General features: G+C 34.8%; 1 protein-coding gene across 1 annotated transcript in view; it reads right to left on the bottom strand.

Annotated features, from left to right (window-relative positions):
- The window catches only part of LOC109820406 (pentatricopeptide repeat-containing protein At3g23020), a 24,394-nt gene continuing 9,352 nt past the window's right edge, over nucleotides 1,630-16,671 (bottom strand). The window contains exon 3 of the mRNA XM_020386540.1: nucleotides 1,630-2,007. The gene's annotated coding sequence lies outside the window, so the exon portion shown is untranslated. The remainder of the gene's footprint in view (nucleotides 2,008-16,671) is intronic.

The following is a 16,671-nucleotide window of genomic DNA, read 5'->3' as shown; positions in this document are numbered from 1 at the left end:
TTAATTCGCTCCTAAGTGGGGGAGTGATCTCCCTCAAATCATGAAAAACAGTTTTAAAACCGTTCAGCTCGTGTTTGAATGAGTGAAACGCAAGAATTGTGTTCTAGGCACGAATTCTACATTCTAGACCCGGGACGCAGAGTTGGGCTCTATATTTGAGCTTGAAAATGTAGCCACGAACTCTGCGTTTTGAGTCTGAAACACAACCACGAACTCTGCATTTTGAGTCTGGAACGCAGCCACGAGCTTTGCGTTTTGGGTCCGAAACGCAGCCACGAACTCTGCGTTTTGAGTCTGGAACGCAGCTAAAAACTCTGTATTTTTTGTTGGGTGTAGAGATGAACTCTGCGTTTTGACTCTGGAACACAGAGGTGAACCTCAGACGGGCTTGGCGAGCTTTAGGTTAAGTTTAATGTTCAGGCGAAGTCCAGTCTTACAGATGGACTTCAGAACATAACTTACTGTAAAAAATAGGTCATAATTTTCAAACCGTAAGTCAAAATTGGACGAATTATATATGAAAATCGACTATCTCGATGAGACAGAGCCGACCAAACCTATCCAAAGGGTTCGGTTTTCTCCCGTCCATTTCGCCAAATTCCTTACGTTTTGAGAGATATTTGTGTTTTGATTTAAAGAGACCGTCAATTTGTAGTCTCTTTTGCTAGAGCGTTGCGAAGATCGTCATCTTGTAACATTCGTCTTGGTTCCTTGAAAATATGAGAGTCGTCGGATTGTATCTCCCGATGTTGATTGTGAAGGTTGTTGAATTAGAACTTTTATCGATCTATGTGAAAGTTTTTAAATTGTAGTCTTCTAGAAGCCGTCAGATTGTAACTTCCATCATCGAAGTTTGATGGGGATCAGCTATATGCAGTAATTTTTAGACAGCCTACAGCTAGCAACATCAATTCGAGTTTAATATCATCAAGAGAAATCACTGCTAGTCGGGTCACTTCAGCATTCTTTTGGCTCAGATTTTGAAATAAATACTCGGCCCACGACACTTGCTTGACACCACCCCCACGCAGCCCTGTTAGTTGAGCGCAAATGTGGAAGTGACACATCACTTCATAAAAAGTCTCATAAATTTCAAGATTTGTCGCTCTCAAAATTGTGAGTTCTTTAGTCCCTAGGACAAACTCCTCATATGGCATCTCCTCAAACGGCAAACCAGAGACTTCATACATTTAGTGCAGTGCAAAGCCTAATTTATCGACAGGCGTAAAGAGCGTGCACGTTTTTGGATTGTAATGCTCAAGCATGGCAAAAAGGTTGTAGTGGCTCTGCACGATTCCGTATCGGGTAGCCAATAATGTAGTCCCGAGGTCGAAATTGGTAAGTGGCTCTCTCAACTCTTCTAATATGAAGTTTACCATACGAGCCCACCATCCCTCATCTATGGAATATACCCATCCGGGAGATCTAAAATCTTGAGCGGGAAATTCACCCTTCACCGCAATAAATTTTCTAATGAAAACATTCGTCGGGTTGGTAGCGTCGCCAACTGGATACTCCCTCTTGACTAAGTCAGGTTTCAAAGCCGTCAACTGCGCGCTATAACCTACCGGACGAATGCCTTGATAAATAAGTGCTCCAATGGATACTCCGTCTTGTTCTTTGACAAGATCCCACTCCATATGCCTCGGGATGGAAGCGCACTGAAAATATGACAGGGGATACATCTGTTCCATATTAGGCAGGAAGAGGAAATGATCATCAATTTTCCGGAGCATTTTGCAGTTCCCATCGTACACGAGCTCCGTGTTGATATCGACAGAGTCTCTAAACAAGAATATTGGCTTCTTTAGAACTCTCATGTCCGTGGTCTTGAGCTTAGCATCTGTATTAATGGCCCTAAGGATCGGCGGACTCGCTTGAGTGATGATTTCTACGTGCTCCTTGTTTTGGCCCTGAAAGACCGGAAGTTCCCGGCGTAGACGAAATGCCACGTTGTTGTCTACATCGCCTTCATGACCGAAGTGATGACGAAAAGAGAGAGGCTCACTGGAGTAGCACATTGCATAAGAAAAGATAACAATTAGTACATGAAAAGCAGATGAGCTAAAAAAGTCTAAAAGTCTTAATCAAAAACACATGAGTGTTGGCCTTCTTGTTTTGATGATGATTTATATACAATTTACATCTAATGTTGTTTGTCTAATGTTTGTGTTTTCGTATTTATTCCAGGCAAACAACGAGTTGGAGGTTGGATGGATTGCGCCATAACGATCATATCAAATGGAGGTTGGTGGAATATACCTGAGAACCCCTGTGAGCAGCCGATAGGTTACTCCGACTGCAAAGTCAGTGAGTTGTACTATCGGAATGGGGGTGTGGATGAATCTCGAAAGAGAAACACCGGGAAGCGGATTCTCACTGTCCGTGTACCAAATTCATCAGGGCAGTATTATCAACCTGTAGCTGCCCTAAGACCGCTCCACAGAGGGTCTCGATATTCGAGAGAATTTCCGATGGAATGACGGAGCCCGATTTGCATTGACCATGTGGTATTGCACGATAATCATTTACAAAAATAAATGGTTCTTTGAAATTATTTTACAAACGAGAAACTCTTTTTAAATCAAAATAAAATTTGGTCAAATGATAAAAACGACCACAATAATCACAGTTATACACATAAGCATGCTTATGATGAACTTTATATGCATGTGTATGTGTATGATGTGATGAAGCATGATGGACTGTACAAGTGTCAAAATTATTAGATTTTGAGGGTTTTTTTACATTATAACAAAATTTAGCAAGATGACCTTTATGGTTGCAAATAGAGCATTTATAAATTTTATTATATATGTGTGCATAGTGAGTTAGTTTCTTAGAAGAATTTATACGAAACTTTGCACACAAGTCTATAAGCTTATTATTATTTACAATGCATATTTTAAGGGTTGAATCTAAAGATGATATGCGGTTCTTAACATAATTCAACTCATTTTCTTCCACAAAAGCATTGTTACTAGAAGTAGAACATATATAGGTGTTAACAAAAGAACTAACTTCATTTTTAATGTTTTCTACTTCTAACATGATATTATTTTTCTCATGAAATAAAATAGTATTTTCCAATTTTAATTTTTCATTTCTCTCTTAAGATATATATTTTCATTAGAAATGATATCGAATTTTGATACTAGTATTTCATGATCGAATTTCAAATCAATATGCTTGTTTTTTAAATCAATAAAACTACGTTGCAATTTTTTGTAGTCATGCATTAATAATTCATATCTATGTGCGAGTTCATCAATAGTAAGTTCATCATTATTATCGGACTCACATACCTCACTAGGACTACCGCCTAATGGCTGTGTACATGAAAATGATGCTCCATGTGAAATTGAAGAAAAATCCTCCAAAGCTTGTTGGATTGCCTCTAAGTTCTCTTGATGTGCTTCTTAAGTTTTCATAATGTATAAGCACTATCAAAAGAATCAAGCTTGTTAGATAAAGATGAATCAAAAGCATTAAGTAAAAATTTAAACAATAGCTTGTTCATGGCAAACATTATTTGATTATTTTTACTCCACTTGGATTTCTCCGAAGTAGGTATAATATAAACATAATCAATTATTTCTCACAAATCTGTTGGCCTTCTTGTTTTGATGATGATTTATATACAATTTACATCTAATGTTGTTTGTCTAATGTTTGTGTTTTCGTATTTATTCCAGGCAAACAACGAGTTGGAGGTTGGATGGATTGCGCCATAACGATCATATCAAATGGAGGTTGGTGGAATAGTGGTTGAAGCCTTGCATTTCAAGTTGAAGATCCAAGTTCAAGCTTCATCCGTAAGATTACCAAGTCAAGCTATTAAAGATCAAGATCAAGCTTGGGTAATTTAGTGTTAGGTTTTTATATTATGTGTGTTAGTACTTTAACCTCAATCCTACACACACAAACACGTTTTGGATTTGTATATAGATAGTTATATATATACATATATGTTTTGGTTTGATAGTTTTCAAGATTTACTATGAAACAATTAAATATAATTAGAAAATATATTTTTGTTTCATACTTATATGCATATATATGATTTCATCAATATCAATTTTATTTAGTTCAATGAAATCATGTTTTAGTGCATTATATGTGTATTTTGATAAAATACTATATTCATTGTTTATAGACTTCATAACAATAGTTTACATCTTTCTTCAAGTCTATAAAATCATTTTGTAAAGTTTCAAAATATGGTTTAGCCAAAATATCAAAATTCATATGTTTACATTTTCATGTTTTGGACTATTTTGCAAAATGATGATATTTCTCATTTGGGAAGTCCTTTTGTAGCATGTGTATTATCATGTCTACAATCATTTCCTAAAGTTTTATAATTTTTGGAATTTATTTGATATTTTTAAACAGTGTTTTAAAATCAGCAAACTGCTTTCAAACCTGAAATATTTTATATCAGTTTACGGTCGACCGCCACGGTCGACCGCACCTGAGTTTTTACCTGCGGAGTCAAATAGAAACTTTCGTGGTCAACCACCACGGTCGACCATCAACTCGAATTTTTCCACAATGGACCGCCACGGTCGACCGTCAAAGTCTCTGGAAAATTCTCAGCTTCGAAAGTGGGTCGCGGTCGACCGCGAGATTTTCACGGTCGACTGTCATTCACTCCAACGGCTATTTTTGTACAGAATCAGATTTCTGATTTGTGGATTTTTTTGTCTTTTTCTTTGGGGTTTTGGCTGAGATTTTGGAAGGCTATAAATACTCATTGCTCTCATCCTTCAATCTAACCAAGAAGTTTTTAAAACAAAAGTTTAATAAGGGTTTAAGCTTGGTTAATTTGTTTTAAGTTTGGGGTTTTACAAAGAGGAGCTTACATCAGTTGTTGAAGAGTTCATCTTTAATATTTCACCATCCTCTCTTTGTGTTTATAGAGAAGTTTCCTTAACTCTATTTCCTAGCATTTTTACTATTGTATTTTATATCAATTTTATTGCTAATTCTTATTTAGTTAAGTTTTATTTATTCTCATTGTTACACACACCCACATGAGCTTATCGTATTTTCATACATAGTATATTTGGGTTGGTGAGAGTTGTAACAATTGAGCATGAGTTTTCATTGTGTTCTCATCTATTGTAGAGAACAAATTTATACGTTTGTTACATTGTTAGATTGTAAAGTTTTCGGTGAGCTATGCCATGATATATTTATACTTTGTATACTCATTTCCTTATCATGCATATATCCTTTTTGTAAATTATTTGTCATATCAAAAGGTGGGAGATTGTTCTTTGATTTAAGGTCTAATCGCCTTGAGTTAAAGATCCAAGTTATCTTTTTGTGCTAATCCAATTTTTAATTTTTGTATCTTGCTTGCATATATACATTATGGATATGAACGATGCATCTTTTTTAGGTTATGCCATTAATATTGCTCCTAGATTAGACAATTTCCCATCTGCCTAATGGTGTGTTAAATTTAAAATTTTTGTTCAATCTAAACACTTTGATTTATGAGAAATTATAGATGATACTTATATTGTGCCCACTATGAAGAAATCCAAGTGGAATAAAAATGATCATCGTATATTTACAATGAACAATATTTTGTTAGAATATTTGCTAAATGCTCTTGATTCATCTATGCCTAACAAATTTGTTCATTTTGATAGTGCTTACAACTTATGAAAACTTATTGAAGCATATCAATGAGACTTGGAGGCTATCCGACAAGCTTTGGAGGATCCGGCTTTAAGTTCATATAGAGCATCATGCATACGGCCACTAGGCGATAGCCCTAGTGAGGTTTGCGAGTTCGAATTTATTAATGATTTATCTAGTGATGAACTTACTTGTGCTAGTGAAAGATTATTGCATGCCTACAAGAAATTACAAAATGACTTTATTGATTTAAAAAGCAAGCATGAAAATTTAAAATCCGATCATGAGGAGCTAATGTCAAAATTGGATGCTATTACAAAAGAAAATACCATGCTTAAAGAAAACAATGACATGTTAATTTTGGAAAATAAAAAATTAACCACATCTTAACTAGCTTATCTCATGAAAAAGATAATGTCATGTTAGAAGTAGAGAACATACAAAATGATACTGCTTCTTTTATAAATGACTATTTATGTTTTACTTCTAATAAAAATGCATATGTGCCAAATGATGAGTTGAATGTTATTAAAAATCGCATTTCATCTTTAGACTCAACTCTTAATACATGAATTGATAACCATAAGAAACTTATGGACAAGTGGGCTAAACTTAGTGTTACAAAATCACCTACACACTATGCACACTTGTATAGCAAAATTTACAAATGCTCAATTTGCGGTCGTAAAGTCCACATTACTAAATTTTGTTATGATGCACACAAATCTTCTAAGGTTAATGCTTCTTGTGCATCTCATAAGGCTTCTTCATTACATACACATGCACATACTCATCATGTTCATCATAAGCATGCTCATGTGTACAAATATGATCTATGTGGTCAGTTTGGCCATTTGGCGAAGTATTATTTTGATTTGAAAAATAAGTCTCATTTGTTAAATGTTTCTATTAGACCACATGTTTATAAATGTAATGTTTGTGGTAGATTTGGTCACTTAGGAAAGTTTTGTTTTGATAATGTTTCACATTTGCAAAAAGCCTCAAATAATTTACCTTTGTTTGCAAATGTTCCACGTGCACGAGCTAATGGTCCACAAAAACAAATGGATCTCTTTCATTGCACATATTGTAATCGGAAGGGTCATTTGAGTGATTATTGCTTTGACCGTGTTAGTGTACCACATGTGCCCAAACGGGTTCATAACCTTCGGGCTTTGAGCCTAAATGATAGGGGTCATGTCCCTAAACAATCCGGCACCAAGAATACTTGGGTGCCAAAATGATTTTTAAACCAAGAATTTTAGGGTTTTTCTTTTTTTCTTTTTTCTTGGTTTTGAAAAATTATACTTTAAACTTTTGAACATGAAAACAATTTTTTTATTGGTCAAATTCTTTTGTTTTCATGATTATTAGTTTTGATTTTGATGAGAGGTTTGTACTTATATAACCCTCCAGGTTTATTGGGTATTTATTCCCAAATCATATTTACCAGATGCTTAAATGTTTATATGGGTTGTTACAAGCTTAAGAGTTGATAAATTGTTGCCTCTCTTATATTTTGTCAAAAATTATGTTTTGATTTGTTTCTTTTGAATTCATTATATAGAACAAATAGATGATTCAAATTTCATATATGCTTGATAATGTATTCTATGAGTGCTTTGATCAAGTTCTACAAAGAAAGTTCTATTTATTGATCAAACATTGTTTTTGAATATAAAATTTGATTTATGATTTCTTTTGGTTGATTCAATTTCATTTGAAAACTTTTTGCATGATTCTCATGTTCCTCTTTTTTTATTTTCATAAATCTATTCTTTTATATGGCTTTTATATTTTTTGTGTTAATGAGACACTATTTTCATTTTGACATATTTATATGTGTTCTCATTGTCTTTTTTATATGTGAGTTGTGTTTAGAATGTTTTTTCATCTTGCTTGCTCACATATGTATGCCTTAGCATTCATTGCATATATTCATTAAGGCATTTTGATAGGGGGAGCAATCCCTATATCTTTTTTTTTTTTATATACTCACTCATGCATTTTGATAGGGTGAGTTTTCGCTCTCTTTATTCTTTTGTTTTCCTCTTTTTGATGTTGTCAAAGGGGGAGAAATATTATGAGTATATTCTTTCTTGTTTATATGCATGATATATTATACTTTGTATACTCATTTCCTTTCATGCATATATCCTTTTTGTAAATTATTTGTCATCATCAAAAAGGGGGAGATTGTTGGCCTTCTTGTTTTGATGATGATTTATATACAATTTACATCTAATGTTGTTTGTCTAGTGTTTGTGTTTTCGTATTTATTCTAGGAAAACAACGAGTTGGAGGTTGGATGGATTGCGTCATAACGATCATATCAAATGGAGGTTGGTGGAATAGTGGTTGAAGCCTTGCATTTCAAGTTGAAGATCCAATTTCAAGCTTCATCCGTAAGATTACCAAGTCAAGCTATTGAAAATTAAGATCAAGCTTGGGTAATTTAGTGTGAGATTTTTATATTATGTGTGCTAGTACTTTAAGCTCAATCCTACACACACATACACATTTTGGATTTGTATATATATAATTATATATATACATATATGTTTTGGTTTGATAGCTTTCAAGCTTTACTATGAAACAATTAAATATAATTAGAAAACATATTTTTGTTTCATACTTATATGCATATATATGATTTCATCAATATCAATTTTATTTAGTTCAATGAAATCATGTTTTAGTGCATTATATGTGTATTTTAATAAAATACTATATTCATTGTTTATAGACTTCATAACAATAGTTTACATCTTTCTTCAAGTCTATAAAATCATTTTGTAAAGTTTCAAAACATGGCTTAGCTAAAATATCAAAATTCATATGTTTACATTTTTATGTTTTGAACTATTTTGTAAAATGATGATATTTCTCATTTGGGAAGTTCTTTTAGAAAACCAGTTCTTGTAGCATGTGTACTATCATGTCTACAATCATTTCCCAAAGTTTCATAATTTTTGAAATTTATTTGATATTTTTAAACAGTGTTTTAAAATCAGCAAACTGCTTTCAAACCTGAAATATTTTATATCAGTTTACGGTCGACCGCCACGGTTGACCGCACCTGAGTTTTTACCTGCGGAGTCAAACAGAAACTTTCACGGTCGACCGTCAGCTTGAATTTTTCCACAGCCGACCGCCACGGTCGTCCATCAAAGTCTTTGGAAAATTCTCAGCTTCGAAAGTGGCCCGCGGTCAACCGCGAGATTTTCACGGTCGACCGTCGTTCACTCCAACTGCTATTTTTGTACAGAATCAGATTTCTGATTCGTAGGTTTTTTGGTCTTTTTCTTTCGGGTTTTGGCTGAGATTTTGGGAGGCTATAAATACCCCTTGCTCTCATCCTTCAATCTAACCAAGAAGTTTTTAAAACAAAAGTTTAATAAGGGTTTAAGCTTGGTTAGTTTGTTTTAAGTTTGGGGTTTTACAAAGAGGAACTTACATCAGTTGTTAAAGAGTTAATCTTTAATATTTCATCATCCTCTCTTTGTGTTTATAGAGAAGTTTCCTTAACTCTATTTCCTAGCATTTTTACTATTGTATTTTATATCAATCTTATTGCTAGTTTTTATTGAGTTAAGTTTTATTTATTCTCATTGTTACACACACCCACATGAGCTTATCGTATTTTTATATATAGTATATTTGGGTTGGTGAGAGTTGTAACAATTGAGCGTGAGCTTTCATTGTGTTCTCATCTATTGTAGAGAACAAATTTATTGTTTTTTACAATGTGAGATTGAAAAGTTTTCGGTGAGCTAGAAAACCGAGTGTGAGGAGTGAGCGTTGATCGGTGAGCGTTGAAAACCGACATTGTGAGTGTGAGTGTTACGTTGATCAGTGAGCGTTAAAAACCGACATTGTGAGATATAAACGTTATTCGGGTGAGCGTAGAAAACCCGGTTGTGATAGTGAATTTCTCTCCGGGAGTGGGGAGCGGAGACGTAGGACGGAAGGTCTGAACTCCGTGATCATTTGAGTGTGTTTGAGTTTGTCATTGGCGCATTTGCTTTTGCATTTATCTTATATCGCCAATTGTGCATTGCTCAGTTATTTCATTCATTATCTTGTTTATGTTTATTTCACCCTTGTGTTAGTTTATATATCCTTGTATATATTTTTATCATATAGGATATATCTCATTGTTCATATTGCTTATCCTAGCTCATATATCTTATTGTATTTCATACTTGCTAGGATAACTTGTTAATTAATTTTAAATTGGTATAAAATCGGATTAGATTAGCATAAGACCCTAATCACCCCCCCCCCCCCTACGGCAATAGAGGAGAAATAATTGGGCTACCCCCAGTGTTATTAAGAGGTGTAATTGAACTACCCCCAATATTATTGTTGGGAGGATCCGTTAAACTACCCTCAGCGTTATTGTTATTAGGAGGTGTATCAGCAAAAATAACTTCATCAACTTCTAGATTACTATCATATGTAACATTTTGAGTGTGGCGGCTGGATTTAGCTCACTGACTGGACTCAGAAGGTTGAAGCCGTTGATCTTACAATTCTCTCATTTGTTGAATAGCCAACTCCATTTCCGTCTTCATCTCAGCTCTAATTTCTATGAGCAGTAGCACAACCAGCGGCCTCAGCCGCCGGCGCGTTTGAAGTCACTAAGGTGACTTTCTTGGATTTAGAGGCACGCTTCGGTGGAGTCATGAGTTTTTCGGTGGTGAATAGGAGTTCGCCGGAGATTTGAACGAGAAGTTCTCGTTAAGAAAATACGAAGTTGATGAAAGTCTTAGTTGACTCTGATTTGACCCTTTCGGTCAATTTATAGGACAGCCAAGCTATCAGATCAGCGCGAGATTCTAGGCGAGAATCCCACCTGAATGCAATCCTCGCGTTCACACTAAGTCGGTTCGACTTCAATACAAAACGCGAGGGTCTCCCCTGCGTTTCATAACAACAAAACGCGAAGGTCACCCCCACGTTTCAAAGACAAAACGTGAGGCTCACCCCCGCATTTCTGAATGCAAACACGAGGCTCACCCCCGCGTTTTAGAAGCAGAAGCATGGCGCTCACCCTCGCAGCGGCCTCGCTTGGCAAATCCCTTCAACCAAGTTCATGATGTTGACCCTATAGTTTTGATGATGATTTGTCAAACAATTTATCGCTAATATATTCTCTAGTTTTGTTTTTATGTTTCTCTTTCCAGGTATTTCAACACACGACAATCAAGCGTTAAAGATTCAAGTTCATATGTGTGGAGTTACCTAGGTATAAGAGTAGTTTACTTACATATATTGTATGTTTATATTTAAGCTCAATATATGTACACTTAACACGATTTTTGACATTTTTTATCGTATAAATGATTTTTCATCAAACGTTGTTATAATATCTTTTATCTCATGTTTACAGCTCTTTCATGCTTTATTATATACATATAATATATGCACGATATATATTTGCATGGTTATAAGTCATATCAAAATTTTCATATTCATAAAATACAGGTTTTACAAACACTTTTCAAAAACAGTGTGTTTTTGCAAACGAAAATTATTTTTCCAAAAATTCCTTTTCTAACATGTTCATTTTATCATTTAGAAACTTTTCCCAAAGTTTTATTATTTTTGGAATTGATTTGTTATTTTTAAAGTATTTTCAAAATCATCCCAAAAACAGGTTTTCAGACTGTGTCAGTTTGCGGTCGAACGCCACGGTCGAACGCCATGAACAAATTATCATAGTCTGGATTTTATATGCCCGGGGTCGACCGTGACGGTCGACCGTGAATACATCCAGAGACTTTCGCGGTCGACCGCCGCGGCCGAGTCGACCGCGAGATTCGCGGTCGACCGCGAGATTTCCACGGTCGACCGCCGATGTCATCATTGCTTTTTAACGGCTATTTTTATAACAATTCTCTGGGGACTTTTTGATCATTTCAAGTTGGTTTTTGCTGAGTTTTTGAGTGGGTATAAATACCCCATTGCTGCTCTCTTTCACAATATCTAAGTTTTGTGTTTAACAAAATCTTAAGTATGTTTAAAAGAGCTGTTTAAGCTGATTTTATCAGTCTGTTTTCAAAAGAAGTTTTCCTACTACAAGAAGAGGATTTTTAATCTCACCATCCACTGTTCTTCTTGTCTATGGAGAAGTTTTCTCTAACTCATCTTTACATATAGCTTTCTACTTAATTTTCATATCTTAGCTATATTTATTGAGTTGTAATATTTTTATTCACTGTTATCACACACACATATTGAGCTTAATATCTTCATACTATATAGTGTGGGTTGTGGAGTGTGATTTAGTGAGTGTGAGCTTCATTTGCGTTCTCATTTGTTATTGAGAACAAACCATTGTATTTAATCTTTATTTTGTGAGTATCACTTGTAATACACTTGTACACCAAGAGAAGTGTGAGGCGAGAGACAGGGTCGAATCCAATAGGAGTGGCGTCGGTTGACGAACCTAGGGAGAGGTTGCACCCGAGCACTTGAGGAGGAGGACACGGGCTAGGTTCCTACACTTAGTGTGTAAAGTGTGATTGATTAGTGATTGTGTAGTGTGAGAGTTTTCGGTGATCTTGTAAACCGAGTGTGTAGAAGTTCCGGCTTCCGAACCAGATTGTGATAGTGGATATCTCCTCGAGATGAGGGGCGGGGACGTAGGCCGTGAGGACCGAACCTCGTAAACATATCTTGTGTTTGTGCTTGCTTAACGTATATTTTTATTTGTGCTTTTTTCTTATCGTTCTTATTCATATTTATCTCTTGCTAGAACAAATTGATCAACATTATTTTAATTGGAATTTAATCGGGATTAGATTAGCATATGACCATAATCACCCCCCTCTAGGGTCTAACAATTGGTATCAGAGCTTGGTGCTCTTTGATTTAAGGACTAATCGCCTTGAGTTAAAGATCCAAGTTATCGTTTTTGTGCTAATCTAGTGTTGATTGCTTTTTTGCTTCTTGCACATAATCATTATGGATATGTATGATGCATCTAGTCTAGGTTATGCTATTAATGTTGCTCCTCGTTTGGATATTTTTCCCTATGCTCAATGGCGTGTTAGATTCAAACTTTTTGTTCAATCTAAACAATTCGATTTATGGGAGATTATTGAGGATGCCTATGTTGTTCACATTTTGAAAAAATCTAAATGGAGTGAAAATGATAAAAGATTGTTTAACATGAACAAGCTCTTGTTAGAATATTTGCTTAATGCTTTTCACTCATCGTTTTCTAACAAATTTGCTCATTTTGATAATGCTTACGCCTTATGAAAATTTATTGAAGCACATGAAGAGTAAGTATGTTAATATGAAATCCACTCATGAAACACTAGCTACTAAGTTTAATTTTATTGCAAATGAAAATATAATTCTTAAAGAATGCAATGAAAATTTGAAAATTGAAAATGCTAGTTTGCTTCATGAAAAACGTGATGCTATGTTAGAAGTAGATAAGTTGAAATCTATGATGAGTAATCTTGTTTATCCTACTTCTAGTAGCAATGCTTGCATGCACAATGATGAGTTGAATCAAATGAGAAAACGTATATCCATCTTAGATTCAACACTAAACACTTGTATTGCTAATAATAAAAAGCTTATGGACTTATGTGCAAAGTCCAATGTTAATTCTTCTAAGAAACCTATTCACTATGCACATATGTATGACAAAATTCACAAATGTCCTATTTACGGTCTTAAAGGTCATTTAGCTCAATTTTGTCATAATGCACCAAAAATTGACAAGCCTATTCATGATTGTGCATCCCATCAAGCTTCTTCATCACATACACATGTACACACACATAGTTTAAATCATAAACATGCTCATGTGTACAAATGTGATTATTATGGTCGTTTTGGTCATTTGGCCATGTTTTGTTTCGATTTAAAAAGAAATTCTCGTTTGCAAAATAATTACAAAGAAAAATTTATTCTTGCAAATGAACCACGTGCATTTCATTTCGATCAACGTAAACCATTCAAACCTCTACATTGCACAAATTGCAATCGTATGGGTCATGTTTATAATTTTTGCTTTGATCGTATCGGTGCACAAAATACGCCCAAGCGGGTTCATAATCCTAGGGCATTGGATTTAAATGATAGGGGTCATGTCCCAAATTTTAGCGGTACCAAAATGATTTGGGTACCAAAATGATTTTTATATCAAATTTTTTTTTTTTTTTGTTCATTTTGGTTGTTGAATAATTGAGTTTTTGAGTTTTAATGATGAATTGTATTTTTATTAAGTTAAAATAAAATATTTTTTTGTTTTTAAATGGCTAAAAACTTTATATGTATTTATATATCTTATAAAACAATATTATTAAGGATGAAATTGAATTTTCTTCAAAATCCAGATTTTATAAACTGCCTATGCCTTTTTCTTTCTTGCGGTCGACCGCCACTGTCGACCGTCAAAGTTTCTGGTGTTTATCACGGTCGACCGCAGCGGTCGACCGCAAGGGATTTTTCTACGTCAATTTCGTTTCAACTTCGGGTTTCGGTTTTATTTGGTTATTTTTTTAAACCCGTATCAACCACCACCGTTGATCTCATTTCTGCCCAGATCTGAGTCATCCCTCCTTCTCCTCTTATGATCTGATCCCCTTCATCTTCCAATTCATTCAACAGTTACTCCCAAAATTCCAGGCTCTTCCCTCGGTCGCCCGCCAGAGTTCCTTCGGTCGACCGCGGACACTCTTTCATCAAATCTCCGTGTTAAATTTTGCTGCGGAATCTGCTCACCTTTCAATTTCTTTTCGTTGCCTCTAAAGTTTCAACATCTTCTATTCTAGGGTTTTGATAAGAGTTGCCTCATTATATCATTAATTGTGCTTTATTTTCTTTGTTAGGGTTTTCAATTTCTGTCAAATTTCACCTCTGTCAAAACCCTAATTAATCATATCTGTCAATACCTCTAAGAAAGATCTAAACCTGAATCTGGTTCCTCTCTTCCATTGCCTCTCATTATGAGGATTATCTTCTGTTATAAGCCCCTTAGGTTAAGAAATATAGGGAGCTATGCAAACTGAAAATCCTGCCCACTAGATATATCAAATTCGAACAATTAGCCATGTATGACATTCATACGATTCTACATGATGTTGGGTTGGCTAGACTGTTAGATGTGGAACGTAAAGTTCCTTATTATCCATTTCTGGTATATTTGTTTTATGTGAATTTGTCTGTCACTTTCACTGTTGATGGTGTCCAAACCATCTCCACATTTGTTAAAAACATCCAGATTTCTTTTAATGCCGACGAACTTGCGGGAATCCTTAAGATCCCGTCAACTGATGTCGAGCTTATGTCTATCGAACACACTGATCAAGCTATGAACGATATCATGTTTAAGCTCGGTTGCACCTATCCTATGAACAACAAATCACTCAATCCCACCGCCAAAATCATAACTCGTATTGTTGCTCATAATCTCATTCCTAAACCCGGTAGCTTTGATCATTTTGCTCCTGACAAGGTTAATGCTGCTTATGCTATTTTTGCCAAAATAAAAGTGAATTGGGCAAATGTTTTTCTTAAAAACATGACATGCAAGCATTATAAATTTCTTTCTTTTGGCAGTTTCATCGCCCTCATTCTTCAATACTTCGGTGTTGCTCTCTCCAATGAACCCAAAGTTGATCCGGGTAAGGAATACTTTGATAGAGTCTCTCTCTCCCGTATGCAACTTTCTGACTCCTCCACCTCCTCCACTTCTGATATCTGTGCCCCTTTGCATCGTCTCGAGACTCAGGTCTCAACTATTCAGAGGGACGTTAGGACTATTCTATCTTATCAGCGTCAGTCTCTTGGGATTCCGGATCCATCCTCCAGTTCTGATTCTGAGGAGGGCCCTGCTGATGGATCTGATTCTGGCTCTGATGATGGATCTGCTTCTGGCTCTGGCCCTGCTTCTGGTGGTGATTGACTTTTATTGTTGGTTTTCATGCTCATTGTTATGTATTGGTGAAACAAAACTCGCTACTTATGTTTTATTTTGAGTTGTGTTGGTTTTCATGCTCATTGTTATGTATTGGTGAAACAAAACTCGCTACTTATGTTTTATTTTGAGTTGTAATAACTCTATGTTTGTGTGGAAAACTATGGTGAAACAAAACTCGCTACTTATGTTTTATTTTGAGTTGTAATAACTCTATGTTTGTGTGGAAAACTATATGACTTTGTGAAACTATTTGTGTATGATTTGTAGCTTTGTGGAACAAATTATGTTTGTGAAAAACTATGTAGTATTTGGTCTATATATTGTTTATGGTTGTACTTGGATGGATATGGTTGCTTAGCTCCTATGTATAAATATGATCTTTGTATATCATCTATGCAAATTGACAGTGGGAGCTTTAGCTGTATATTTGTTTTTTTATCTGTGCTTATATGCAGGGGGAGCATTGCTCCTATTCAATATATATTTACCTTTTTTTTCTTTCCCTTTTTGATGTTGTCAAAGGGGGAGAAAATCCAATGTGGTTTATATGTTTGATTCATGATATATATTGTCTATATGTTTAATTCATATTGTATGTGGTTTATCAGTGTTTATCAGTATATATTTCATATCAATATATAAATTGTTTGCCATCATCAAAAAGAGGGAGATTGTTGACCCTATAGTTTTGATGATGATTTGTCAAACAATTTATCGCTAATATATTCTCTAGTTTTGTTTTTATGTTTCTCTTTACAAGTATTTCAACACACGACAATCAAGCGTTAAAGATTCAAGTTCATATGTGTGGAGTTACCTAGATATAAGAGTAGTTTACTTACATATATTGTATGTTTATATTTAAGCTCAATATATGTACACTTAACACGATTTTTGACGTTTTCTATCATATAAATGATTTTTCATCAAACGTTGTTACAATATCTTTTATCTCATGTTTACAGCTCTTCCATGCTTTTATCTCATATTTACAGCTCTTTCATGCTTTATTATATACATATAATATATGCATGATATATATATATGGTTATAAGTCATATCAAATTTTT

This window comes from Asparagus officinalis, chromosome 8, assembly GCF_001876935.1.
Source record: "Asparagus officinalis chromosome 8, Aspof.V1, whole genome shotgun sequence".
Lineage (NCBI taxonomy): Eukaryota > Viridiplantae > Streptophyta > Magnoliopsida > Asparagales > Asparagaceae > Asparagus > Asparagus officinalis.
The sequence above is the reverse complement of the archived record's forward strand: the minus strand, read 5'-3'. Positions and strand labels throughout refer to the sequence as shown.